The 27,037-nt window shown below is 39.3% G+C and overlaps 1 long non-coding RNA gene across 2 annotated transcripts in view; it reads right to left on the bottom strand.

Moving 5' to 3' along the window:
- The window catches only part of LOC139594319 (uncharacterized), a 70,919-nt gene extending 46,052 nt beyond the window's left edge, over positions 1 to 24,867 (bottom strand). For both annotated transcript variants that reach the window (XR_011680596.1, XR_011680597.1), the window contains exon 1: positions 24,570 to 24,867. This is a non-coding gene — a long non-coding RNA (uncharacterized lncRNA). The remainder of the gene's footprint in view (positions 1 to 24,569) is intronic.
- Positions 24,868 to 27,037: the final 2,170 nt, after the last annotated feature.

Genomic DNA, 27,037 nt, shown 5'->3' with positions numbered 1-27,037 from the left:
TTGTCAACCCGTGGGTGCTGAAATGTGCCACTGTAGGGGCAGGGATCTGGGCTCTGTCCCTCCACTGAGGAGTTCACTCAGGTGACCCTCTGGGTTGTCACCCCTCATCTTCTTTGTGTAGCTGGCTTGAAGATGGAAGACAGGACTGAAACAAACTGTCAGGTGCATGAACTCAGTCCTCAGGATTAGAAATAACTCAATAACACACAAACAGCTGCATAGAACCACAGAAAGCAAAAATGTGCATCATCGAGTAGACCAGATCCCAAATAACTGAGACCCCTAAAATGCCAGGAAGATACTGGGTTTTGCTGCCTGGTGGCTGGCCAAGGAATTAACCCAGTAAGAAAAAACTGTGAAGGTCAGCCGAGGTACAGAATCAGCTTCTAGGTATTCTCAGACTACAGAAAGGGCTGTCTCCTTCTAGAGGGAGCACATGCACACTGTTCTGTCCAGGGAATTCTGCAGGCAGTCTGGACAAAAAGAGGAAAACAGAGGCACCAGCTGGCATTAGGGCCCTGATGGCTGGCCTGGTAAATTTGGAGTAAAAGGGAATTGTCTTCTGGCTTAGCATGCTTACAAGCTCACCAGCACATTTTTTGTGTCTTTATAATCTCCATTCCCAGGCTGGATGGAAGGGAGAGACTGTATTTTCACCTGGTTGTTTTGGGGTTTTTTTGAGGAAGACTAAGGGAAATTAGAAAAAACCCTAAAAAGAACCTCCCTGTGAGCTGAGGAGTGGAGATGACTGAAAGGCTGGGCTGGGAGAAAATGACTGCTTACCAGAAATAATGAAAAAAATTAGGGACTAATCTGACTTGTCTGTATGGATGGATTTCCAGCATAAGGGAGCAGTGAAATAGCACATTTCCCCAAGGGGAGCTCCTGAGCAGGGAAGCATGAGAGTTAAGTCTCGGCATGGCTCTTTGCTGTGAAATTACTGCACTGCTGAAAATACACACAGAGACACACACAGGCATACTGACACTGGAAGAAAAGCTGTGCTGGCATTTATAAGATTGTAAGGTCAAAGTTAATTTTGTCAGATTTACTAATTGTTTTCAAACTGTGTCTTTTGTTTAAGCTTATTTAAAAGTAAACTTTGACATAGTGTGATTTGATTTTAAATACCTTTTGGTAACAGTCATTCTGAATTATAAATAGCTTCATCTTTCTTTCTTCTTATCACACTTTGACATATGCAAGATAATAAGAGGGATTTTAGAAATATTGATGCAAACCAGCCACCTCTGAGTCATGTCAAGTCAATAGTCCCCAAGCGTTAATGCTCAGATCATAGGGGGAATGTGCAAAAAGGGGTTGGAGAAGGGAGAGAAACTTCTATGGATTTTGAGCCCAAAATGATTAATTATTCACTCAGTTTAAGATTGTTAAAGACATTTCTTTTGTAAGCATGCATCCATTTCCCATCTGCATAGAGAGTATGGCAGTGTGACCACAAGTGAGCGCAGTTAAATGAAGATAGACATGTCTTAGTGTGTGCTGTAAGTGGAGTGCTGTCATCACTAAGACTAAACTAGGGGGACTAGGGGGAAGATGAGATTTCATACAAGCATTTTTCTACACTTGTTGTCCCTTAGGTATTTCTGAGTTTTGCTTTGTTCCTTGAGGTAATAATGTTTTCATTCTCTAAATAAAGATTGGCTAGGTTTGCTTTTCTGCAAGAAATCTTCCAAGGGCTGGATGAGGGCTATCCTGTCCTTATAAATAATATGCCAGATTAACAGAAAAGCAGTGGCACTAGAGGCAACGGAAATCCAGACTCCCATTTGGAGTTTTCCATTGTGTTTCCTCTGAAATATCTTGGTCTCAATCCTTCAATCACTATCACGCAACCAAATTTTTTACACATGACCGTGACCATTCATTTCAATGGGAATGCTCCCATCCGTAAAATAGTTAATATAACTTAAGTATTGGAAGGACTGAATCTTGTGTAAAATGGAGGTATTTACCACAAATTCTGTCTTCTGAATGCTTCCAAGCCATGATCAGTCATTCTATTGCCATGTCAAGCTTTTCCTTGACGAACCAATGGAACTAGGAGACCGCAAGTTTGTTCTTGTCTATTGAAAAAAGATGTGATGCTCCTGCAGAAATGAAGTCTGCAAGACTTGTAAAATAACCCTTCTACCCCACCTCAGCACTCAGTTTCAGTTGGAGCCCATAATTATGGCCATCGTGCTTCAAAAAGACTACAAATCAAATAAAGAGAGAATCCAGAGATGAGCAAATCAAATAATCAGAAGCCTAAAAGACATTACTACATTACTGTAGATGCAAAGGATGTGGCATGAAAGGAATTTGCTTAATCTAGAGAAAACAGAGGGAGACATGACAACAGTCCATAAGCATGCAAGGAGATGTCACCAAGAGGAAAGACTTAACCTGATTTCCATGTAGACATAGCAAAAAGAGATGAGGCTCGCTTGAAAAATGGAAGATTGATACCCCCTCAGTATTTTTGTAATTTTTTCATTTTAGAAAGAGGATAGTGGTCAGCTTTTTTTGCCTGGAGAAGAAAGATGGAGATAAAGGAAACTTCTTCACAGAAGACCTTCAACAGCTATGAATAGTCAATCCCATGTACTGCAAGGGGATGGTTAGAAGACCTCAGAAGGTCTCATCCATTCCTATCTCCTGTTAAAGTGATCAACAAAATTCACAGCTACATACTAAAGGCAGGAGTCTTATTACTGGGAGTAGAGAAAAGGCAGAAAGCATCAAAATATTGCTGTCAGACCTCAAATGGAGCTTGTAAAACATCAGTAATGTTCTGTTTTGATCAGGGAAAGACAAAGACATGACTTGAAAAGAATAAGCACAAATCTCTAATATGAGCTTCTGGGAAAATATTTTCTTCCTGCTCCAGCACTCCTTGATCATTTTTCCTCTTGGCCTTTGGATTTTTATCTCAAGGTGGAAAAGGGAAAAACAACCTCAGGACAGCATAATGGCAGCTTCATACTTCAAAGACTTTTGTAAAAGTTTTTTACAACTATTATTTGTAACAGTGATGTTTTTAATGATAAAACTTATAGTCTTTGCTATGTCTGAAACACAAGTAGAAGACCTGAGAACAAGCAATACCCACTGTCAAGCTACAATAATTCAGCAGGAATAAAAATTTGCAAAATCTTTCCAAAAGTGAGTGAAATGGGATCTAATGACATTCAAGTAACTTACTCAGGTTGTTAAGATTGACCAGAAGATACTTTTGATGAAAATCTCAAATTGAACATGTATTTAAAAATACAGAAATAAAAATCTATTTTTTCTTTGTTATTGCATGAATCGGCATCTGCATAATGCTTAGGGAGGAAGAAGGCTGCAAAAAACTAGGGAGAGAAACTAATGCAAAAAGACTATAAAGAAATGGAGCTGCCTTGCTCCTAAAAAAAAAAAAAATGGGAAAAAAAAAAGTTCAGCATGGATCCATATGGTGTGAGATTTCTCTTCTGTGACATTTTTATTAAGGTTATGTATATGACCGTTCATCTTCATTCTGCTGGTGCTAATTGCTGTCTATTGGGCCCTTCGCTACTGTGTACAGAGAACACATGCTTCCCCTCGACACTGCCGTCCCTGCGAGAGCACTGCGCTGCTCTGCTGTCCTCAGACGGGAACCTGCTGCTGCTGCCTGACCACAACAGCTGGGAATATTCTGCTTTTAAAAGCTTATCTTGTTGATACTTGAGTTGAGCTATTACACAGTGGAACAAGCAAACAGAATGAATGGACCCTCTGCGGGCAACTTATGGTAACAGAAAAAGCTTCCATGTGCTTTTGAATGTGTCTCTTGTCTCAGAATTGACAGTGATGTTTAGCATAGATGTTTCCTGCAACAAAATCATGACAGTACAGAGCCAGAAGCAGGCTAAAAAGAAACATCCACAGAAGACATGTTCAGCACTTAAGCTTCTTTGCAACTCTAAGCAACATCTAGAGACCAATCCTGCAAAGGTTTACTCATGCAGACAGTCCCACTGAAATGCAAGGGACTGTTTTGTTCTCTAGAATGGCTAATTTGATAAAGAGTTACTTTGAGCACAAAATCAGTGGGTAAAGCACATTTCCTCAATCTTCTATGGGGCTTTTAAGTAATCAGTCTGAGAATCAGGTTATTTATTTATTAGCATTAGGTCCATACACACACATATATATTGCATGTACAAGCAGATCAGAGCACAGAAACACAAATATTCCCGTGTTATGGACAGACCACCCAGGGAAATACAGAAATCTATTAATTTTGCTTATCACTTAGACTCCAATTTAACAAAACATCTAATAGTGTCATGAATTTTTCTGTCATGAAGGAAGTGTTGCAATCATCTAATCTGACTTCCTACATAATCTAGACTAATGTATGATTTCCCCAAGCAATTCTGACTTGCACATCCATACATTTTAGTTGAAACTGTAAAAGCAGTGGCAATAAAAATAATTATCAGACTTACATTCATGAATTAGTGATTCTTAAACTGTTACCTTAACACATTGCCTTTTGTGAATGGTGCTGCACTTAGCCATGCCCTGAACTACACACCAGTCTGCCAACAGACTCCACATGACCTCTAGGCAGGAAAATCTCTCTTCTGAAGTCTTAATGGAGGTGTTGTCTGAGCAAGCACAGGCCCTGAGTGACATGTGCATTATTCTGTGCACGGATGAACATCTGAAAATTTGGCTCTGAGACCACACTGGGCAATCTGTGAGAGTTGAACTTGACACCTAACAGCCAGAGCAGTGGTAACTTTGGTCTCACAGTGATGGTGATTCTTGCTATCTGACCGCTGGTTTAACCCATTAACATCAGTTAAGTGGCCGGTTGTAATTGACACGGGCGATCCGTGGGTACATGGCCTTTTCCTGCTTTCTTGGTGGCAATTTTGACTAAAGGAAAAGCTATTCTCTTCCCCTTCCCTACCACTTTTGCCTTGTACAACTTTCTTATTCCTGCTTATGCAAATGTTTATATGAAAAAATTGGATGCAGCTTGGAAGTAAATGCACATATTTCCCTATGTTATTAATAAGATGAGAGATTTCCTTCTAAAGACATAAACAGATTTTTAATAAAAGATAATTAAGAGTCAATGCAAATGAATTTCTGTTTTCTGATTTTATCACTCTAATGAAAAATTGAAAATTATATCCATCTAAAAAAATAATTTGAATGCATGTACCCACTACTTTCTGTCCCTGGTACTATTTAATCACTTTCTATTTATTATATTTAGTTCACATTTGAAACGAAACTCCAAAGAAAGTGCTGAGAAAACTTGAAAATGGAACATCCCAAAGTCCTTCTATTTATTTTCTTAGCTAAAAAAAAATCAGTCAAATTCAATGAAAAATTACAAATTTTTTTACACCTCCTCTGAAAATAACACCTTTTAAACATTTATATTATTATTACAACTATTATTTTCTAAATCTCATTAAGGGTAAGTAGCACCTCAAGAGGCTAGCCAGCAGTAACAAACAAATATATTTTTGCATATGTACACACATAAAAATATATCAAGACAAATTTTCAATGGATACCAATGTTATGAACAACTCTAGAAATTACTACCAAAACAAAATCAAAGAAATAAACCCCAAAAAAAATTCCCTCCCCCCCGCTAAAAAAACCCAAAACAACTAGAAAAATAACAAACTATTCAATTTAACTGTCTGCCTGTAGTCAATAGCTTGCCTTATCCCTTTCTGCACACAGCTCTGGGGTCCTGGCCAAATTCTTGTGGCACATTTTGTTTTTGGGGCTGTGATATGCCCAGGTGGGTCTAGATGCAGCATCCCACACTTTTTTTATAAAACCAGTGATTTTTGTGTGCTATCTAACCTCATGTCTGCCAAAGAGTTTGCTGCATTTTAGATGATCAGGGAAAGTTGTTCTTGTGTTCACATTTTTATTTAGTCGGACAAAATTATTTGCAGTACATCTAGGAAAATGCCATGCAATCTTTTAAATTTTGTGGCTACAAATGCACCTAAAAGTTAGTCTTGAGTAATATTTTGCTGTCCTTTTCTTCATCTTCTCTTTTTCTTTCTTCTCCCTATCATAATTCTGTCTTTGTTCTTGTTTAAACACTTCTTGTCCCACAAGTTTCGGACATGACAAGTCAAATTACTACCTCTCTTTGTTCCTATGTACAAGAAAACAAGGATGTTGTCCTTACTTGGGGAAGGGAGGAAGAGACAACACATTCATATAAGTGCCTTGCCAGCTTTGAAATATCTTGCAAAATTCTGTTAATGTTTCTCTGCCATGCATGAGGCTTGCATCAAGTGCCTTTTTCAACAGCATCACTGTAGACAACCATTTATCAGGTGTATATTGTATGGCAGTGTGGTGTTTGGAAATTCCATTTGCCATATGTTATTCATGATCCTTGCTCACAGCCTTCATTTGTCAGGGGATTTAGAACTCAGCTGTGTTTAGTTTTTGGGGCTTGAGAACAAGTTGACCCACAAGCAGACACCTAATGATATAATTTGTTCAGTGCAAAAGGTTTGACTGCCCTCTATCAACCTTTATGCAGACAACTCCTTTGAATACAGTAATGGATGACAATATCAAAAGCATAAATCTCGGCAAACTTCAAGGTTTCCTGGAAAACATGACTCTTAAACTCTAGGCACATAGACATTTGGCACGATGTCAGAAACTTTCTGGACTATTCATTTATCCAACTCTGGCCAAAAATAACCAAAGACTCTATGTGTCTGTTGATTTGTTTTGAAATCCATTCAAAACGGCAAAGAAGTTAAAAAGTAAGAGACCAGCAATTGAGAAACAAGACTTCTGAAGTATGAAAGATCCTTTTCTCTATCTTACAACATGTGGTGCTAACAAGCCAGGTCATGTCCCTCTCACAAAATGCTTTCTGTGAACTTAGTGTGGCTAAATTAGCGAGTAGAAATGACACAGTTCAGGTTCCTTATGGGTTTAGAAGGTAGTAAATAGAGGCCTTGCCAGAGGACCTGCTTCAGAGGAGTAGAAAATGCTGATGACTGTGGGCTCATGCCCATGGGCATGAGAGACCAGCCAGGGTAATGGTCTTCTTCATCCTCATTGGCTTCCAGGGTCACAGTTTCCCTTTTTGTAAAATCTGTCCAATTCTTAATTTTATGCCTCCTCTGTTACATTCCCTGGCTTGTTCTTCTTCCTCTTCTACATCTGCCCCTTCTACTTTCCCCTGTTCTACCCCTACCAATGGGAGGCAGAAAATCTCATCTTCCTCTTCTCTAGTCAGCCCCCCTTTGTCTTCCCCCTTGGCATGCATCCTCCTTTCCTAAGCAGAGTGGGTTGTCAGGGAGCACCACAATGCTACACTTTCTCTTTCTGCTTTGTCTTGCTGCTCATGCCTCTTGCTGCCCTGCCCGGGAGGACTTGTGGCTGTGCCAATGGACATCCTCAAACCCAGAATGGAAATGTGCCCTTGATAGAACATGATGTCACTGTTGTGACTTCAACACTTCCATCACTATTGGGTTTCAGTTTAGGTTTCAGTTTAAACTATAAGGAAATGGGAGAAAATAAGAGTATTATTATTATATTATATATTATTATTATTATATAATTGTTATTATTATTATTATTATCATTGTTATTAATATTATTATTAATACAGTGTCTTTAAGCAACTTTAGTAGCATCAGAGACATATGAAGTTGGCTGCACTGTTCCTCACCTTTCCTGCTATATATCCAGCATCACTTTTAACAGCTTGAGGTTTTCTTCATTAAATCCTTTTGCACTCTTTCTCATGCCAGAATGCTTACATATCCCAACAGGAGTGATCAGAAAAGAAGGCCAATTATTATAATTTATGAAAAATCTATTAGCTCTGTTACTGCTTCATGCTATTCCTCTTGTTATTGTGCAGATGAAGAGTTACAGTATTTTGCATTTTAATTTTTATCTATGCAGTGTCTACTGAGAAAAAAAAGCTCTTAGTTCTTTATTTCTGTTTGGGGCCTTTGGCTGCACTGTATAATACCTGTAATAGTGCCAATAGGAGTAATAATACAACAAAACATAGAGAAGTTTTCCAAAAAACACAGCACACAGAAGGCACATGTGCTTGTAAGGGGTTTGTGATAAACGGGCTGGCAAAAGGAATCAGACCTTCTGATACCATCTTCTACAGGTGCAGATCTGAAGGTGCTATGAGGTTTCTCTCTGAAAGCCAAGTTGCCTATGAAAGAGGAAGGAATCAAAACTACACTCTGCTCTTGGAAAGAAAATATTCTGTAGGCTGCGAACATTGGAGTACAGCTTTTAGGTACCTTAAGGGAAGTCACACTTTTTTTAGTGTGACAGGTCTATGTACATGAAATGAAGGTGGCCAAGGAAGGACAGCTGGCTGTGAAGAATAGGAAGTGGAAAAGATGTAAAGACAGAAGAAGAATGGAAGGAAGATATGGAAAGAAAAGGGAAAGCAGGCAGCAAGTTTTTAAGACAGGGCAGTAAATCCTGGCCAGTATGTGGCTTCGAGACTTCTGTGTCTGCCTTTGAAATATACCTTCAGTGCTGCTGAAGATAATCTTCTCTTTTTCTTCAGCTATAGGAGCTCCTTTTCTAACAACCAAATGAAAACCACTTATTACTACTTCCAGCAAAAGATGAATAAAAATGAACATGAAAATTATTTCAATATTCATGTAATGGCAATACACATGCATGAGAGATGTCTACTCTTACTTTTCTTCAACAAGTGCTTACTGCAGCTATACAGCTGTGTTAACAATACATGAACACAGGCAGGCTTATGAAGGAGTGTGACATCTTCACTAAAGAAATGGTCTGGGTCTTACAAGGGGGCCAGGAGCAGCAGCATCATGCTGCCAAACAAGAATATCTGTCTTGCTGAGTGGTCCTATCAGGTAATTCACTTCTTTACCAAAAAGTCAGATTTTGAGGTGGAAAGATAATGAAAAGCATCATTGCTGCATTTTGATGTTTGCAACTGGGAGATGTAGGGTTCCAGAATTTGGCTCATCTGAAACAGCTGAACATGTGCGTAGTTTGGCTCTGCTCAGAGCACAAGTTATCCCATCTTCTGCGGATTATTTGGCAGGCCTTCTTCCCCCTGCCCCCACAAAACTGACAATTTTCAATAGTAAATCTCAGCTCTGAAAACTCCATCCTAATTGTGCATCCAAGCTTGATATAAATCAATTCATTTCTTCCAGTGGACCTCTGCTGGTTTCTGCCAGCTCAGCATCCGGCTTCGAGTATTTCCTCATCCTCATTGTTCCTTCTGGTTTAACCAGTCCTTGCTCCCCTCTCTAATGAGGCAGAGTGGTAAATTGTAGCAGACATGCCCTAATTTCCTTATCACAAATGAAACTCCTTTTCCTTCCAGATTCCCTGTACAGTTTGGCAAGACCTCCCTGCCCTTATTCATCTCTGTCTCATCTTGAAATCACTACTAAGGACAGTATTGCCAGGCAGCTTTTATATTTTTGGGGAAAGCCTGTCCCAGAAAACAGATGACTCTGTGGTAGTTGGTTTTGGGTAAAACATTTCTGCCCCTGGCTAATCCATGTCAGGGCAAACAGGAGGTGCACTGAGATGATCCACTGCAGAGCCTACAGAGGATTCTGTAGGAGTTTGGGTGCTAGCCCAAACTCCTACAGAAGTCTCTGGTCCCTTCCAGAGAAAAGTGGAAAACTCTCTAAAAAAAGAACCCCTATTTATCCCTGTAAAAGTGAATGGGAAATCTTTAAAGTGAATCAAGATGAGATTTGAAGGCTCTTGCAGTGTCTGGTTCATGAAAGACATTAGAAGTCCACATTCATACAAGGCTTCAAACACGAAAGCTGGTGGAGTGACAGCTGGTGGCAAAAGAGATTTTATGGACTTTTTTATGGTGGTCATGGCAGATCCTAGCACTAACAGTGTTTCTTTGAGGCTTGACTACTGTCTTCAAAGGAAAATTATGACAGCTGCTACCTGCAGCTTACAAGAATTCCAAAGTGAAGAGAAGAGAATCTTCTCCTGAAACACCTTTTGGAGAATCCCAAAGTGAGAGGAGTGAGCACAGTGGAAGTGGAGGGATGAGAAGAACGGTCCTACTCAACATTTCTGCTGTGGTCTTAGTCTGCCTAATAGACCTGAAAAATACTTGGCTTGGGGCCTACTTGCAATTATAAACAAATATTTACTCAGTCTTGACAAGTTCATTAACTTTTCATGAACATATCCTTATGTAGATTACAGCCAAATCTTCAGAAGCTGTTGGTTGATTTTTAACATATATTTATGCATGAGGAAAGTGCAAACTTTTAATTTCATTCAGCTTTTACTTAACTGATTTGGCATCTACAGACTATGGTCTGTAAATTGGCACAGGAGCACTGCAATCAATGGACTGAGAAGTTCTCAGTAATGCAGACTTTGGCTCTTCACCTTTTGGCTGATAGTTACAACTTTCAACTCAAATACTTCGGATTGCAAAGACTGTTCCTTTGGCTAAGCATTGTAAGTCATGACAAAAACCAGAAAATGTGCCATTATAATCTATAGAAAATCACAGGAAAATATTTTAAGGGAGCCATAACCATGCAATTTTATCACATATTTTGGGTGAGAGTGCCTAGGAACAGACTGTTACATTGGTCCCCAATTAAAAAGTCCTCTAAAGAAAAAAATTCATAGAACAGGACCTATCTTAATGACCTGAATCTTTGAAGAAGTGAGCATCAAGAAGCTTTGCTGTGAAAATAACTCAGCACCTCACCCTGTGTAAGGATTCTCTAACAGAAGAATATTTATTTTTCTGTGTAATTACCTACACATGAATTCAGTTGGGTGCTATTTTTGGGTGCTGTGGAGGGGTGAATGTATTACGCAAGTACTCTGTACTGAGTCTGCTGCCTTAACAAGAATCTTTAAGTTCAGTTTTTCTCCAGATTCATGAAAAATCAAATAAGTCTTTCCATCAGAGGTTTGGCACAGGAAGGAAGCATGGCAAGGCAAATCCTCAGGGCAGTGGCACACAGTTGTTTACAGCCACTTTTACTAAAGGAACAAACTATGGGCAACTTACATTTCACTTTGAAGGAAAGGACATTTTGAAGGAAATTCCATGGGGTTGACTGATGTTTTCTCTGTGTCTCTTTTGACACAGAGATCTGAGCTAGATTTTTTGTTATTATTATTATTCATCTTGTTTGAATTGGCTAATTCAGTTAGAAACAGCTAGGATCAATTTTTTTTTTTCTAGAAGATGCTCTATGTCCTGCTGTCTCTGAAGCCAAGCAAGTAACAGGATATGCACAGAGGCTGCCAAAGTTTTTGGAGCAATGGCTTTAGTCACTTCAGAAATGTATTTTAAGCTCCCTCATGAAGAAAACTTTCAGTAGGGCATACAACAAACAACAGAGCTTTTCTGCCACAGCTCCTGTTTCTCTCTCTATCTCCAGCTGGTGCACCCTGCTCCTCCTCACTTTTTAGAGGTAAGAAAAAGCACTTTAGAGCCCAGCTGAGTATGGTGGAGGCAGTATTGCCATGCAATTAATTGGGTACGTGTCACATCTCAAGGTATCAGTGGCAGCTAAAAAGGAATTTTTGGGGCTGGTGACTAAAATTTATTTACCCTCTTAATAAATCTGAGGCTGCAGAATACCTACGTGCATAGGCATTATGATCAAAAGCCCTCTGGAAGATCCCATTTTTAGCATCTGGCCAACTCCATAAGAGGAGTTCTGTGTGGAAATGGGGAGGATGTGTGGGTGATGTGACAAATGGCTCTGGTTCTTGAAAAGGACAACTCCTCCACACAGGGAGAGGAAGCATAATCAGAACAAAAGTAAGTCACCATATACATTTAATATTTTGGGCAAGGTGCATTTTTTTTCCTCATGGCATTCCATAAGCCTCTGACTGCCCCTTGTATCTTCCCAATCATCTCACAAAAAAGGCAGCCACCCTGCCTGTGAGCACCAAGGGCTCTGCCTCCTCAAGCCAGACTGAAGGGGAGAGAGAGGGGAAGACAACATGCTGATACAGGGGAAGCAAAGGAAAACAGAGGGAGAGAGATGTGAAACCTGATCCATCTAATAACATCAAGACAGATAGTGATTTTCCACTCTATCTAGTAGGTCAAATGATCATATAATGCAGTGTTAGAAAGAAGATGGAAATATTTTCATTTTCTCTCAGAGTCAATATTTCCCTAGCTGGAAATTAATCACTGTAAAAGAAGTTTAAGGGGAGTCTGTCAAGGTTTATTTAGGCTTCAAAATAACTTTTTAAAACACTGGCTTTTGTTGTTGTTGCAGGTTTAGAGGTCAGAGTTTCCCTCCACAGCATTCTTCTCTTGACAAATGATCTTTTCAGCAGTCAGCCAGGTATTTTTTTATTTTAAAGTGACTTCTTGTGTGTCCTGCCATAAGGAAAACTGTGCAGATACAGAGGAAAAGGTAGAACAACCACAGTCAGCTCTATCGGTGTCTCATGAATCAAACAAGATGTCTTATCCTTTTTTTTTTCTGATTTACTTTTTTTTTAAATACAATTGCAGTGAATCCTCACTTACCAACCTGTCATCTGATTTTGAAAAAATTGGATTTTGAATTTAGGTAATGCCTTATGAAGTGACTATTGCTAAGTTATGGAAACTTCCAGTAAAATGCCTGGATTAATGGGAGCTGGCCATTAGCTGTGGATGTTCAAGTTCTCTTTAAACTAGCTGTAAATTGCAAGATGAGCCAGAAAGACTATATCTGAAGAAAGGGTGAGAATAACTTTTCCATCTACAAAATAGTACTAATCTGTCTTTTCACTTGACTCTCTGTCCCTTCTGGAAATGCAGGATGAAAAGATACCAAAACAATGATTCTCTGTCCATCAGTGATGTCTAAACTGGGTTACTCAGGCAAAGTTTGGGCTCTGTGATATGGCTGCTTTCAGAAGCAGCCTGGATCTGAGAATGAAGGGAGTGCTTCAAGGAAGCAGCAAATAGCACAGCTTTCCTTTTGTCACTTCATTTGTGAAGCTGAATCAGATTCTGTCCCACACACCAGAAATAGCCCTCAAAAATCTGAGCAATTCACCAGGAGGTCTGTTGAGATGTTGAGACCCACAGCGGGAGCAAAGCTGGCTGCACCTCCCTGTGACTTAACCACACTGGAAGGCAGGAGCCTCACTGAGGGCCTGTGACTCCAAAATGTTATTTCTTCTTATCATACATCAGAACACATCTGTAGATGCTTTCTGGCAAAGATGCCAGATGTTTTGGTTCCCTTTATCATCATGCATTGATTATTTCTTGTTTGTTCAAGGCTTGTTTATGGTTTTACATTTTGTTTCTTCAGTGACAACTTTAATTATTCAGTGATAGGTACTTGTTATTTTGCTAGACATGTTTAATGCTCTGCTATTATACTCCAGGGGAGCTTTGCAAGTTAGTAATAATAAAAATATTAATGAGCAAATAACGTTTTAACTCTGTTTATTCTTGCTGCAATTTTTTTGGCACTCCTCATTTAAGGAACAGCTTCCCTTAAGAATTTACCTAAGAACTACAGATTTTGGATAGTATAGATTTAGTTCACTGTAAACATAATGGTCTCTCTTTGTCCTTTATGCACTGGAAGATAGCAGATCTTTCCCTGGGAGGTAACTCAAGCAAATCACTATGACATCCCTTATCAGGAGGCTCAGAACCAAGCTGGGACACAAAGTGTCTTCCAGATTGCCAGAGCCTCTCTTGACCACAGCACAACTCCATACAGGTTGGTATAAAATCTGTTTACTACAGCCAGCAGACACGGCTTTACACTGAGGGACTAAAGTCTAACCTACCAAAAACCAGCTACACAAAAGATGATTGCACGTGCTTCTGTGCGTGTGTCTGTCTTGTTTTGTAAATACTTGACCACCAGTGAATTACTGACACCAGGAAAGGAGGGCTCTCTGTCTGGTAGGCTTCAGCAGAGCAGCACTCGTGGTTGCTGAACACACTCAGTGGGTGGAGATCTGGGTGAGCTGTTTGCCACAAAGCCCTGTTAACTCTGTAAGGAGTCGTGTTTGTGGCTCTCTGCAGTTGGGTGTGGGCAGGGAAGGGTGAAACGGGGAGCAGGGGAAGGGTTGAAATGGAGGACCAGACTGAGTTCTTTGGAAACTAGGGATCACAAGCCATGAATCATCCAGTAAATACAGAGCCAAACGTTTGGATGAACAGAGCCCTTAACAATTAATTAATTGTTGACTTTAACTGCCTGTGCTGCAGATGTGCTATCATTTTTACAGAGCAGTCCCTCACCAATCTCTTTAAGCTGTTTACAAAGTAATTGGTAGATGCAAAAAAGAAAAAAATAGTTCTTGTATGAAAGTTGCTTTCACAAATGCACGGATGCGTAGGCGTGCACACAATGAAAATAGGAGAAAGGTTGCAGTCTGCATGATGTTTGATTTTATGAGAGTTTATGAATGTCCCTTGGAAAAGACTTTATGTCTTATGCTCCCATGCTTCCTGGATTTTGATGTTTCCCATAAAAAAGCAGAATATCCCTTCATTTACAAAATGAGTTGGATTTAACTCCGTAATTTGTAAATATTTATACATATTTCCAAAGAATACATGGGCTGAACTGCATTTTTTCCTGATTACTTATATGCCTCAATATATCATCTTAGCTCCCACATCTTGTACTTGCAAAAATGAACTTTCAGATGAAAAGTCTGTACAAGATTACAAGAAATTGGCAGACTGTCGCAAGAGGAATAATCTAAGTGGCATGAAATTCAGACCTTAGCAAATGCAATATGAACTGATCTTCCCCTAGAGTTTTTCAGGTTTGTTGGTGGTGAAGAGGTTTCTGATATTAGACCCAAGCCCTACAATCACTTGCTCACGTGCTAAACATTTTACACTATTTTCTGAGACTAAGTTGTCCCACTGCACTCAGCAGAATTAATTTTATTCAAAGTTCTTCAAGGGTAAAGCTCAGTGTTTTGAAGCTTATGTGCAACATGGACTACAGAACATTTTTAGAATATATTTCTTCCATTTATATTTCTTTTGCTGCTACAGCACTGAGCCATAACTGTTTTTTTTAAACTTGTAACACGCTTATGCAAATGAAAAATGTTACAAAGAATAGCAAGAGAACGTTGAACCACCCAAAGCTCTTTGAAGGGAAGCTGAAGCAGGTGTTCAGAATCAAAGATGTCACGTATGCTCAATCCAGGATTTGCACATAAACTCTGTTACTCGAGAGGATGTCGGCTTACACCACTGGATAGCCTCACTGTAAGATCTTAAGGCACTTAATTCCTTTTTCACTGAGACACTCTGCAAATCCTTCTGAATGGGATAGGACATGGTAATTAAAGCATGTACTGAAGAGCAAAATCCTTTCGCTTTGACTTTTTACTATGACCCTTCTTTTACTGCAGTTTTTTTTGTTTCTTTGAATTCATGTGTTTTCCCCTCACTCTTAACCATAAAAAGAGTATCAGTGTACATGTACATAGATGTGCACTTCTGCCAGATTACCAAGACATGTGTAGAAATTTCAGCGCTGATTATTCATCTTGAGAGGTATTCATCAGCTTTACTTAGTAGAGACATGATTTAAAGAGCGCTCTCAACATTTGGAAAGTCAGATCATATTTGCTGGTCAGTTTGGAGGCATTTAAAAATAGATTAGAAACCTATACTTCTAATCCCTTCAGAGAGCTCCCATCACTATCTCCTTCTTTGTCCCCCTGGGTACACATGTTCAGAGCAGGAGACATCTCATGACTCACAACACTTGCTGCTGGAGCTCTGGACTGCAGAAAAGTTCACTGATGTTTATAGGATGTTTGTGGTGACCCCCGGGATACAGACTCGTAATGAATTTCAGACTGTCTACCCAAGTCTTTCGACTATCTATCCAATCTCCCTGAATTCTTAACCTCACACTTCCTCCTACTTCGTGTCCTTCTGGGAGACACTGGATACTTGGGATGAAACATTTTAAAGCCAGTGCCTGCAACCTTGTCAGTACATCCAACACAAGACCTGACTTTGTTGTTTATTTTAGTGCAAATCTCCACCCCCTTCACTTGCTCACAGGAAAAGCTTTTTCTTACGGATCATAGCCCTTCACTTGAGAGAAATCCTTCTTCCTTTCTTTTTGTGGGTCTTCTATTTTTCTCACCAACAGAGAGAAAATACTCTGTAAGAACAGTTTCAAATCCTGTTTTACTGGGACACAAGTAAAAATACACTTTTTTTTCTGCTGCTTTATGCAACCCCAGGGTTAAACTTAGAAAAGAAATAACTCCTTACTTCTTCAGAAAGCCAGCCCTTAGTAAGCTGACCTAATAGAAACTGGAAGCCCTAACTAACCCCTTGGCTGATTCATGATTTATCTATGCCAGGGTGAAGTGTTCCACATATTAGCTGGAGGAAATGCACTTCTAGTTTGTAATCTTGATAAATAGTTACTGAACTTATTTATTTTTTAATGCTCATTTTAACCATTCATCATTATTTTGAAGATCTTTTACAAATACTGCCTTGAAACTTCCGACAAGCGACTGTTTGTAAAAGGAAAGCTGCACAAATGAGCCAAGTTAGAAGGAACTCCCTCAAATGAAAGAGGGGTGCCAACCCACCAGACAAATGAACATTAGCACTGGATGAAACAAACTAGACATAAAATATATAAACATTGCAGGTGGTTTGCTCTGACTATACTTAATGTTCTGTACTTCTTTTTTGAATGTCTTATGAAGGGCTAATGGACTACTGGAACAGCAAACCAGATTTTTTTAATTCCCCCCCAAACTCCCAAGCTAGGGGACAGGATTGGAGTGCAGGAAAAGGGAAGATAGGTGACTGGCTTTGTGGAGAATAACTCATGTGGAAATGATTAAATGATTTCTATAGCCAGGACTACTTTTTTTTTTTCCTTAATGGCTTGTTAATAAACATTCTTGGAGTATGTTTATCAGCATCACCTGATTTCAGGAGAGTACTTATAAGCATGAGTCATCTGTGTGATTGATTAGCAGGTTTTCTGAACCTTTTAAGATGTGTTGTCCCACAAAGCACAATTATTTTTTCTTCTAAGATCACAGATTTGAATTTGCTCTACTAACCTATTGCATTTACAGCAAATGGTGCAATAGGGATGATGGAAAGTCTGAATGATCCAGTACAATATTCAAATCTCTGTCCAAAAATCACGTTTAACCTATTTCTGGATATGAAAGTTTCTAAGCAGAAAGCAGTGGAGGGGTTCTCAAGCCATTATTTTCAGGGAACACTTTGCTACCTGATATTTAAAAGGTGGTCATAAATAACTCCAAATCATTCTCTTGTAATTAACTCTGCAATAATAGGGAGAGGAGCTTAGACATTAAGAAGGACTTTTTTTTCTCCTCCACCAGGAATAATGAATTGGTAAAATGACCTCAGGGGCAAAGTTGTTGGGACAAGGCATAAGGTCAATCAAGGAGCAATTAAATGCTGTCCTGTGGGAAAACAGTAAGTGCAGTCCCAAAGAGTGAGCTAGAAAAGGGCTGAGAGGTAGAGGAGGAAACATCTCCCTGACAGCAACATTATGTAGGCTCATGATCTTCCAGGAAGAAGCCACAGAACAGGCGGTCTGTTAGGACTGTAATAAATACTGAGTTATCAGAGTAAGAGGGAATTTGGATATAAACTCCAGATGGATTTAAAGCGTAGGCTCATTACTCTCACCTCTCACAAACTGTGCAATAAGCCAATGTGTGTGAGTCCAGGACTTCAGTCAGCTGTAACTGTTCATGTTGGCCTGCCACAAGCAGGTAGTTGCCTGCAGATGCTTGGTCTCTCTCAGTCCCTCCAGTCTCGGTGACCTTGGCAAAGACAGCATCCGTAAATTCAGAATTTTAAAGCATAGAGCAATGGCAGATGCTGTTTCTGCTGCAAGGAAGAGGCTAAGGCAAGTCAGTCTCATTTACACTGAATTTGCTTGCCCCAGGTTACACTCCTGTGCAGGGTATGGAATACCAGAGCTATACAGAGAAAGGGCATGAGGACTCTGCTGTCTGTGTCCCCGGTTTTGTGGCCAGATCTGAGTCAGTAAATCAATGCCAGGCACCCTTCCTGCAGACACAAGTCTGGCCTGCTGTCTGTCCCTGGCCATTTGCAGGACCCTGACACAGATGTTACCACTTTTCTCTCATCTTGGGTGTTATTTGGAAGCCATTGTGTTGGAGAGCACTCCCAGCCACCCTGGAGGGGATGGTGGTGGTGGATGAAGTTCAACTCCTTGTAGGATCCATTCCCAAGGACTGGATTTGCACACTTACTATCTACCTGCTCATGTACAGTCAGAAACTCTCTAGGAGATAAAGCATTATGAATCTGGGTCTGAAAGTGATATTAACCTCAACAAGAATGGAGACATTATTCCTCTTTGTGATGAAAGACATAGGGCAAGAGAAAAAATTCCACCTGGAGTTTGAGGGTTTGGTGTGGTTTCTTTGTTTTGTTGAGGATGCTGAAACGTCTGCAAATTTTTCATGCTGGTAAATCTGATACAGAACTATCTTTGAAAAACAAAATAGCCAGCAACACAGCATTACTTTAAATCTTAGGAATAGCAGGATGGGCAAGAACACCATAATCAGGCACCACTTTTAGATGGACAGCAAGTCTGGCTTCCTCCAGCCAGTAAGTGTAGTTAGATCCACAAACAAATGAGCTGCAAAGCCCAGCTGAATAGAAGCATGTACACAGAAGCTTTGACTATTCCCCTTGTGAGCAGCTAGCAGGGCCTGAGCTAGCCTGGATCAAAATAGGTTAAGAGCATCTCCATTCCACTGTAGTACTGGTACGCCTCAACAGCTCTGGGTTTCTTCAAACCAGTTGATACTGGTAAGAATGATTATAGGCATACTTTGGATGAGCAGACTCCTGAAATAATATTTATGTATGCACATGTTAGCTTTTTCTCCATTTTTCCCCCCATCCAAACAAAAACTGAATTGACTTAAGAGTTGGACCCAATGATCCTTCTGGGTCCCTTCCAACTCAGACAATTCTGTGATTATGTGACTCTGTAAACTAACAGAGATACATGTTCCCATCAGGCTTCTACTTTCCTGTGGAAAAGGAGAACTTGATGCAGGGATTCATTGACTCAGCTCCTTGCTAAGTTTTCCCCATGAAAGTTCAAGGGCAGATCAGCATCTGAGAAGGTAGATGGTTACCCACATGCTGTTAAAACCCCACCAGCTGCAAGAAAGCACACAAAAGAGACAGCAAGAGTTTGAACCTCCTACAAGCATAATTCTACTCTTGATATCTTCCATTTTCTTTCTCCACCATTTTTCTGGTGAAAGATATGTCAACCCCAGGCTAGTATAATACTCCATCAAAACTAACCCCTTTGACCCAGGAAACCCTAATACAAAGATGCATCTCCATATTTAAACACTTCAGTACCCATTTGTCAATAAACCTTCACAATTCTATCTCTTATAGTCTTCTGGAATTTAAAAATATTTGAAAAATAATAAGCACAGAGAGCAGCCAACAAACAAATGCAAACTCCCTTTATTATCTGAGGTTCATAAAAAAGCCTAAACAAGAGTCCTTGCCCCTAAACAAAAATCCAGGCTCTCCCTGCCAGCACTCAATGCAGTTTCATCTATTTCCTTTTTCTAATCCTCCTTTATGCCCATTAGCTGTTCCTTTTAGTGTAACATGGTCCAGCTGCATCTGCACCACTATTATTTAACCCCTCATTGCCTAGTTCTATACTTCAGTATGTACAGCAAAGAGGAGAAAGGTAAAGATCTATGGATTGCCATGAATAGTCTTATCTGAATTATAGTCTTTTTTAAACAGCCTGAACATATGGGCTCTTTTTTTTTTCTCAATTTTTAGTATTTATAGAAAGAAAAAACAACCAGTATATTTTGGGATAAAAAAAACCAACTTCAATCTGAATCAAGAGCATGAGAACTGGGTGCTAAATTAGCCAGTGTTTACTCACAGACTGGTGATGCTCTCAAAACCAGGAGAACCTAACCACAGATTTGGCTGCTGGAGATTATCTTTAATTCAATTTCTTAGTCTAAATATGCTGCTTACATGCTTTAAAATTTCTTCCCTTCTTTCTCTTAGTTACAGATTTACCAAGCAGAAAATAATCAGTCATTAGAATATACTTAGGATATAGATCTCTTTTGAGGATTCACTAGGCAATTTAGGTCCATTTAGACTCTTTCCTGGGAGGAACCATTTGAATGGTTCTTTGAGGCAATCTGGGATTTAACAACTTTTAATTGCCCAAACTACAGTGAAGTAAACATTTCATGTATGGCTATAAAGCACTGACCTCTTCTCACATCATTCTTGCTTTATTCTAAGGATTTTATTAGTAATTCAGAGACTACAGCAAACACACACTGATAGTTGATTAACATAGCATTTAACTAATTGGATGAGGTGAGATGTGAGGATTCCTGGGGTATGCTAGTCATGTAATTTGGAAATCTTTACCATCATGTCATACCATACCTGAAAGTGATTAATTTTTGGGTGCAGTGTTTATGTTATCCCAATTCAAGGAGCAAATTTTCTGAGTTTTATTATCTCAGATTGTTGAGATAATAATTGTTGATTTTTGATAGTGCTAGAATTCCATAGCACAGATTAAGAAACTTTGAACAAATCCAGAAATACAGAGCTAGCCCCAGAAGTGGTAGCTTTTGCTCTTCATTGTATAAAGACTCACACATTTGCTTAATGTGTGGGTTATGAGGAGTTCTTTTTGCCCACCACAACACTCCTCCTAATTTGCAGGGTAAATCCATGTATGAATATAAGCAGAACTTTAATAAGATAGCCAGAGCTATTGCTTGGACTGAGCTCTAACCAATGATTGCTGTTTGGTGATTTGCACATTTTTAACCATCAGGGTACCTAAAGACAGGTGGTATTTTCATGAGACTCCAGCACTGCTCTAAGCAATCTAAAATGAACCTTCCTGAGCTATTCTGAAAGGTAGTCAATGCCAAATGTTTCTCATGTATAGCTCATCACTTGATTTTTTAGGCATGTGGGTGTGATTATATTCTTCCACATTATTTTTCCCTCTCTGAAATGTAAAAAGCTCATGTAAACAGGTGAAGTTTGATCATCCTAACATGCATAATAGTGAAAATTCCATGCCAAGAACTCTCCCATACAGAAAGAAAGCAAGAAAGCAAGAAAGCATGAAAGAAAGAAAGAAATTTCTTAACTATCTAATTTATATTTATCAGCATTTTTATTTATAAGATAAATGTTAGTTCTGTTATGTTTATCTTGTGTTCTATAAAACTATGGAGTTATTCTAAAACTTTTAAATAAACTGAATTTAATCCCAATCAAAAAATCACACTTTGAGTCAGATGTGATGTCAACTTTGAAATAACAGTGTTTTATGATGAGGTATTGTTTATGTTTTGTAGAGTTCATAGGATATTTGTCAAAGCAAAAACCATGAAAGCTCATTTCTGAAAGCATTGATGTGTATTGTATTTATTTTAGAGCTATGCTTTTAGTTGCTTTCCACTGCTCTTTTCATCAAAAAGAATAACATATTCTGATTTGAACAGCAAAAATATCATACTGTCTGAAAGGAAGGATCCAGCTTCCCATTTGTAATGAGTAGGACAAAGTCTGTTGCAAATATACTTGTGCAGAGATTTAATCAGCTCTTTTCTAGTAAGTTATGAAGAAAGATACTCTCATCAAAGCTGAGACACAATATTAGAGTGTGATCCACCCACTCACAGCTGTCTTTTAAGCCATGTTTTCTGTTCAGAAGCTACTCTTCCACTGAGGCAGCATGACTTGATGTGGGCTACCTTTTGTTTCTTGCCTTTCCTGATTTGTTCTGCATTAGAAGGGAAGTGGAGATAGTGGGAGTCAGTGGAAACCATCCTGAATCATTCGATGTCACAGTACTGCCACTGCCCATATGTTAATAAGAACTCAATATATAAGGCAGGACTGTAACAGAGCTAATGTTTGCCTGAGTTTCTGAAACAACTGTCTCTTTAGAAAAAGCTGAGTGTTAATCTATAGAGGCAGAGATGGCCAAAGGGTTGTATAATCTGAATGAGAAGAATTTATGAAAAGTAAAACTTGAAAAGAAGGTGTTCCAGAGGTTTATGTAAGCAAAATGGTATTATACCCTATGCTGAATTGTGTACCAGTATTTGGCAAAAAAAAAAAAAATATCCCACAAAGTCAGTTTATTTTAAGCCTTTTTTGCCTTCTCCTTAGTTTGTCTTTTTGGTTTTTTTTTCTTCTAGGAGCAGGAGGCTAACCACCAAGCACTGGTATCCTTACTTGTCTGCTAAGAAATGCCCTGGTGAGAAGCACAGAAACAAACAATAGTTCTGAAGATTTTAAAAAAATAGGTGAAATCACATCAGATATTTAGAGAAGGTTTTGGTTGACTGGGACTTCACTGGTGTAATTCATCCTCCTCAAGAAAAACTATTTGTTTGTTATACTCCCTCTAACTACCATTTCCAGGAAAATGAAAATAAAAAGAGGCAACAGCATCCTCAAAGGGAGGACTATTACAGATTTTTGGCACTAATCTTCTTCCAGATCACATCTATTTTTTAAGTACATATTTTCAAGGTCCAAGAGTATGGGGACTCCCAGATCCCACATTAGTTCAAAGAGTGAAAATGTTCAGCAAGCTAAACTCCTTGCTTTGGCATGTCTATCAAAGGCTTTGAGCCTTTAATGTAATTGAAAACAATTGTCCCAGTGGGGAGGTCTAACACTCTGACCAGTTGCAGTTAAATACTTGAACTGCCTGAGAAAACTAGAGGGGTTATAGGAATTCAAGGGTAAACTGCATGACACAGCTCTGGTGATAATAATGTTCCAGAATTTATATTTATTAATATTGCCTTCGTTTGGTCAGACTCCCACAGGAAATCCTGAGGACTACATGTCTCTGGCATGTTTTATCTTAGATAGTCCCATCCTTGTGGTATTGCGTGCTGATAGCAGGACAGAAGAGTACCTTTGAAAATCTCTGGTCTTTATAGAAGCTGCGGATGACAGCAAACAGGACCTTCAACACTCCGGGAAGACAATCCATCTACTTTCCGTAGTTATCATTAAAATGTCTTTCAGACATAGGTCATAACTGGAAACCTATAAAGGATGCCTGTGTATTAGGCACTTCCCACAAAGCCTGGTCCCTAGCGATTAAAATTTATCACATTGTTCTTCTGGTTACAAATACTGCTGATATGTGTCATTAGTGCAGAGCACTGCTCATAATATTTTGACTTTACTCCAAACATTTTTTTTAATTCCGAGTTTCCCATAAAGAACCCACTCCTGAAGTTTTTAAAGACATGCATTAATTTAACATACTTAAGCCTCTTTTAAAGGTTGTTAACTATCTTATTTTCCTGTTAAATGTACACTTACTTGCACAAAATGATTTGATGAGAAGCTCCACATCCCCCACTCTGGTAATTGTGATATAGCATAGAGCAGTTATTGTGCATGAAATCATACAGCCTTATCAGTATATGGTAGAGTTTATAAATACTCCATCTTCTTAAAAGCCCTGTCCTGACTAAGACATTGTTTAGTGGCATTCTCTTTGAAATATTTTCTTGTTTGTGTACCTAAAATTTTTGTACAATTTTTAAATTTGCATGTTTACTGAAGAAGAAACACAGCATAATTTTTGTCTGAATCTACCCTTCTTGCTAGAGTGAAGTTATTTGATATAAGCTGTACTAAATCTCTAGCTGTGGGCAACAAAGTCAATTTTTTTGCCAGTTTTTCTAATAAAAATGTTTACAGCATCACACCACATATTGCTTTTCTGTGAATTATAGTATCACAGAACGGTTTGGGTTGTAAGGGACCTTAAAGATTATCCAGTTCCAACCCTCCTGCCATGGACAAGGACTCCTTCTACCAGCCTAGTTGCTCAAAGCTCTGTCCAGCCTGGCCTTAACACCTCTGGGGATGCACGTGAGTGTGTCTGCCCATGCCCTTAGCTGCTGAACCCCTTGATCAACTGTAACAAATACAGAACAAGCAGCAGCCTCACACACACATAAATTCATCTTTCATGGAAATACTTGATTGGCTTGAGAAAATAAATGGTATTATGCAGTTTCTGAGGTGGAGGCTGATGCTGTATCTTTATGGGACATCAAAGAACCTGCTTCATAGCTCAACTCTCTCTGCTGTGAGCTATTCCTGCGACAACTGACACCTTGCTGCCCGGGACCTTGTCCCACAAGGCATTCTGTAGGGAATAACTGAAAAGACACAGGACAAAATAAAGACTGACACTGGAAGGTAAATTTTTGTTTTAAGAAGAATCAGCTTGCAGGCATAAACAAATGTTACATGCAGGCATAAACAAATTTTACATGCATCTATATCTGATATAGAAACCAAGAAAAAATATTTTGCATGCTGCCCTCATAATCCTCTGAGAAGCACTACAGTCAGTTTATTCCTTAGAAAGCTAACTTCTTTGCTTGTCACTCACCTTCTCATATCTGCAATTTGCTGTCTCATCCATCTTTTATGTTTCTCCTTCCTTTAATCTAAAGAAGTCACAGTTCCCATCAGACAGACATTTTGTTTTCTGCAAGCCAGGGAGTACTGCACTGAAAAAAACCCAAAAAACTGAAAATGACAGAGATCTCTGCCCCATCTCTTTGATTCTTCTCAGTAAGTGATATATTTGAGAAATATGGGAAAAATGAAAAACAAAAGATAAAAGTTTAAATCTTAAGCTGTGGTTTCAGTTATCTGTGCAGAGAGAAAAGTGGTTCTTCTTGCATCTTTGGATTTCACTGCACCTTAAAATAAACATGCAAAAAAAGTCCCTGTACCTATGCTCAGGAAATGAAAACATTCCTTCTGCTTATTCCCAGATGGCACCACAGCAGTTTTTGTAACTGCTGTAGCAACATGAAAAAAAATGTTGCTGATGTGTGAATAGGCTGAAGCCTGATGCAAAGAGTATTAAAGTCTCTCTGGCAGGCCTGCCAATGCCAGTTCTGGGGCAGGCCTGCCATCAGGCTCCATGGGATACTCGAAAGTACTCCAAAGGAAATTATTTTCCCCTGTTATGCCCTCCTTGCAGCCATTCCCACAGAGAGCACAGCTCACTGACCATTTTCACAGGAGCCCTGGAAACAGCATGTATAATACTAGAAAGCCAGATGATAGAAAACGCTGAATTTTCTCCTTTGATACATTTCCAGTAGAAGTGTGTTGGTTCCCTTCCCATAAATGTTTTCAGATCAAATTTTTTGTAGATTTGTGGGCCTTTACAGGGACAAGCATCCCCTCTCCCTTAACAATGGCTGTGCTGAGCTCTGCTGAGAAACAGTGGATGGTGCCTGAAGGACAAAGGCTGCATGATGGTAGGGCCAGGAGATCCAAATTTCAGCTCCACCCACGAACTCTGAGGACTTCCAGTGAATCAGACTGGAACAGGACTGCTTCACAGAGAGAGGAAAAGAAGGTGGATATAAAGAAGAGAGGGTAACTCAGATCCAGGCTGGGTTGCATGGGGGCCCCCAGCATATGAATACATGAATTCCACTAGCCTTGTGATGTTTTGAAAAGTAAACTATGGAAGAAAGACCAGAAACTTCAAAGAAATTCCTGATTTGGAAATTGTCTGATGTAAAAGGTGTTAGCATAGAGGAGGGTAGAGAAATAGCCTGTTCTCAAAGGCACTCTACAAGAGGTCAAATGTTGGTCTGGCTCATATGGCCACTTTTTCCAGTTGTACAGTATATTGTGTAAACTAAATATAATGTAAAGATGCAAAAGCTTCCAGAAATGTCATCTTACAGACATTTGCTTGGATGCAATCCATGATTATGTGAAAACATTTACTTTGAGATCTAAAAGCCATGGGTTACGTGGGTGTTCTGTACATTTTGCATTGGAACTTATACTATAGAGCCAGAAAAGACTAAGAGACTTAATTTGAAATTAGTTGTGTTAGTAAGCTGGCCTGTGCTGTACCCAAATGTAAATGTGGCTGAGTATATGTGACAGAAAAAAAAAGAATAGTTCATGGCATATTGGAGAGAACTGCCAGAAAACTTTACAAGTGTCTGGGACCTCAGTCAAATCTCTGCTACCAATCTCATGCTTTCTATTGCCCCCCAAAAAAACAGGTTGCTAGAAAATCTCCAGACCAAAATAGAGGTAAATTTTTCAAAAAGAATGACACTTATTATCTGAATTTTGAACTGAGTTCACCAGTATGCTCTCACATGACAGGGCATTAGGCTCAGGTGTGGTTGTGCCCTTCAAGAAATGGCCTTTTAGAGGCCACAAATTAATATCAGTTATTATATTAAATCATTGTCTTGCAACTCCTGTAACAGGCACAAAACCAATATACAAACTCCACTGTTTCTCAGTGTTAAGGACATGTTTGTGGTGGCCTGGATCAAGCAGCTGTGCTGCAGGGGCTGCAGAGAGTGATGTACATTTGTATCAGGACTATATCTATATGAGACTATTGAGTTTCTCACTTATGAAAGTACCTCAATATCCCTTTACTGTTTATAATTTGTTTTATACTTAATAAAAGAAAAAAGTTAAGGATCTCTTCTCCTCATGCAGTCAATACAGAGATGCCTTGTACTAAACCAGAGTTTACTTGTACTAATTCCAGAACTGCAAACTGTACAGCTGCATCTTTTAAGGCTCTAAACAGATCGTGCCATTGGAGTTGAACATACTCTTCATGGACCTCACCTGCTGTAGTTACTGTACAGCACCTGAACTGCTCTGGGTAATGTAACAGCTCTTTTGTAGCCAGATGGAGGGTCTACAGCACCTGGTGTAAAAAGGTGCTCTGAAGAGTACTCAGTAGTCTTCAGCAATGGCCAAAAGCCTGTCCTTGGCTATTGAAGTGGCTTTGGACCTCAGATGTTCTCAGCCCAAGACAGATCATCTGTGCGAATCCCGAGAATTGTTTTC

The sequence above is a fragment of the Agelaius tricolor genome, unplaced genomic scaffold (genome assembly GCF_023055355.1).
Source record: "Agelaius tricolor isolate 1412-34295 unplaced genomic scaffold, bAgeTri1.0.p SCAF_1, whole genome shotgun sequence".
In the NCBI taxonomy this organism is placed as follows: domain Eukaryota; kingdom Metazoa; phylum Chordata; class Aves; order Passeriformes; family Icteridae; genus Agelaius; species Agelaius tricolor.
Note: the sequence above shows the minus strand (reverse complement) of the source record. Positions and strands in the feature narration are given on the sequence as shown.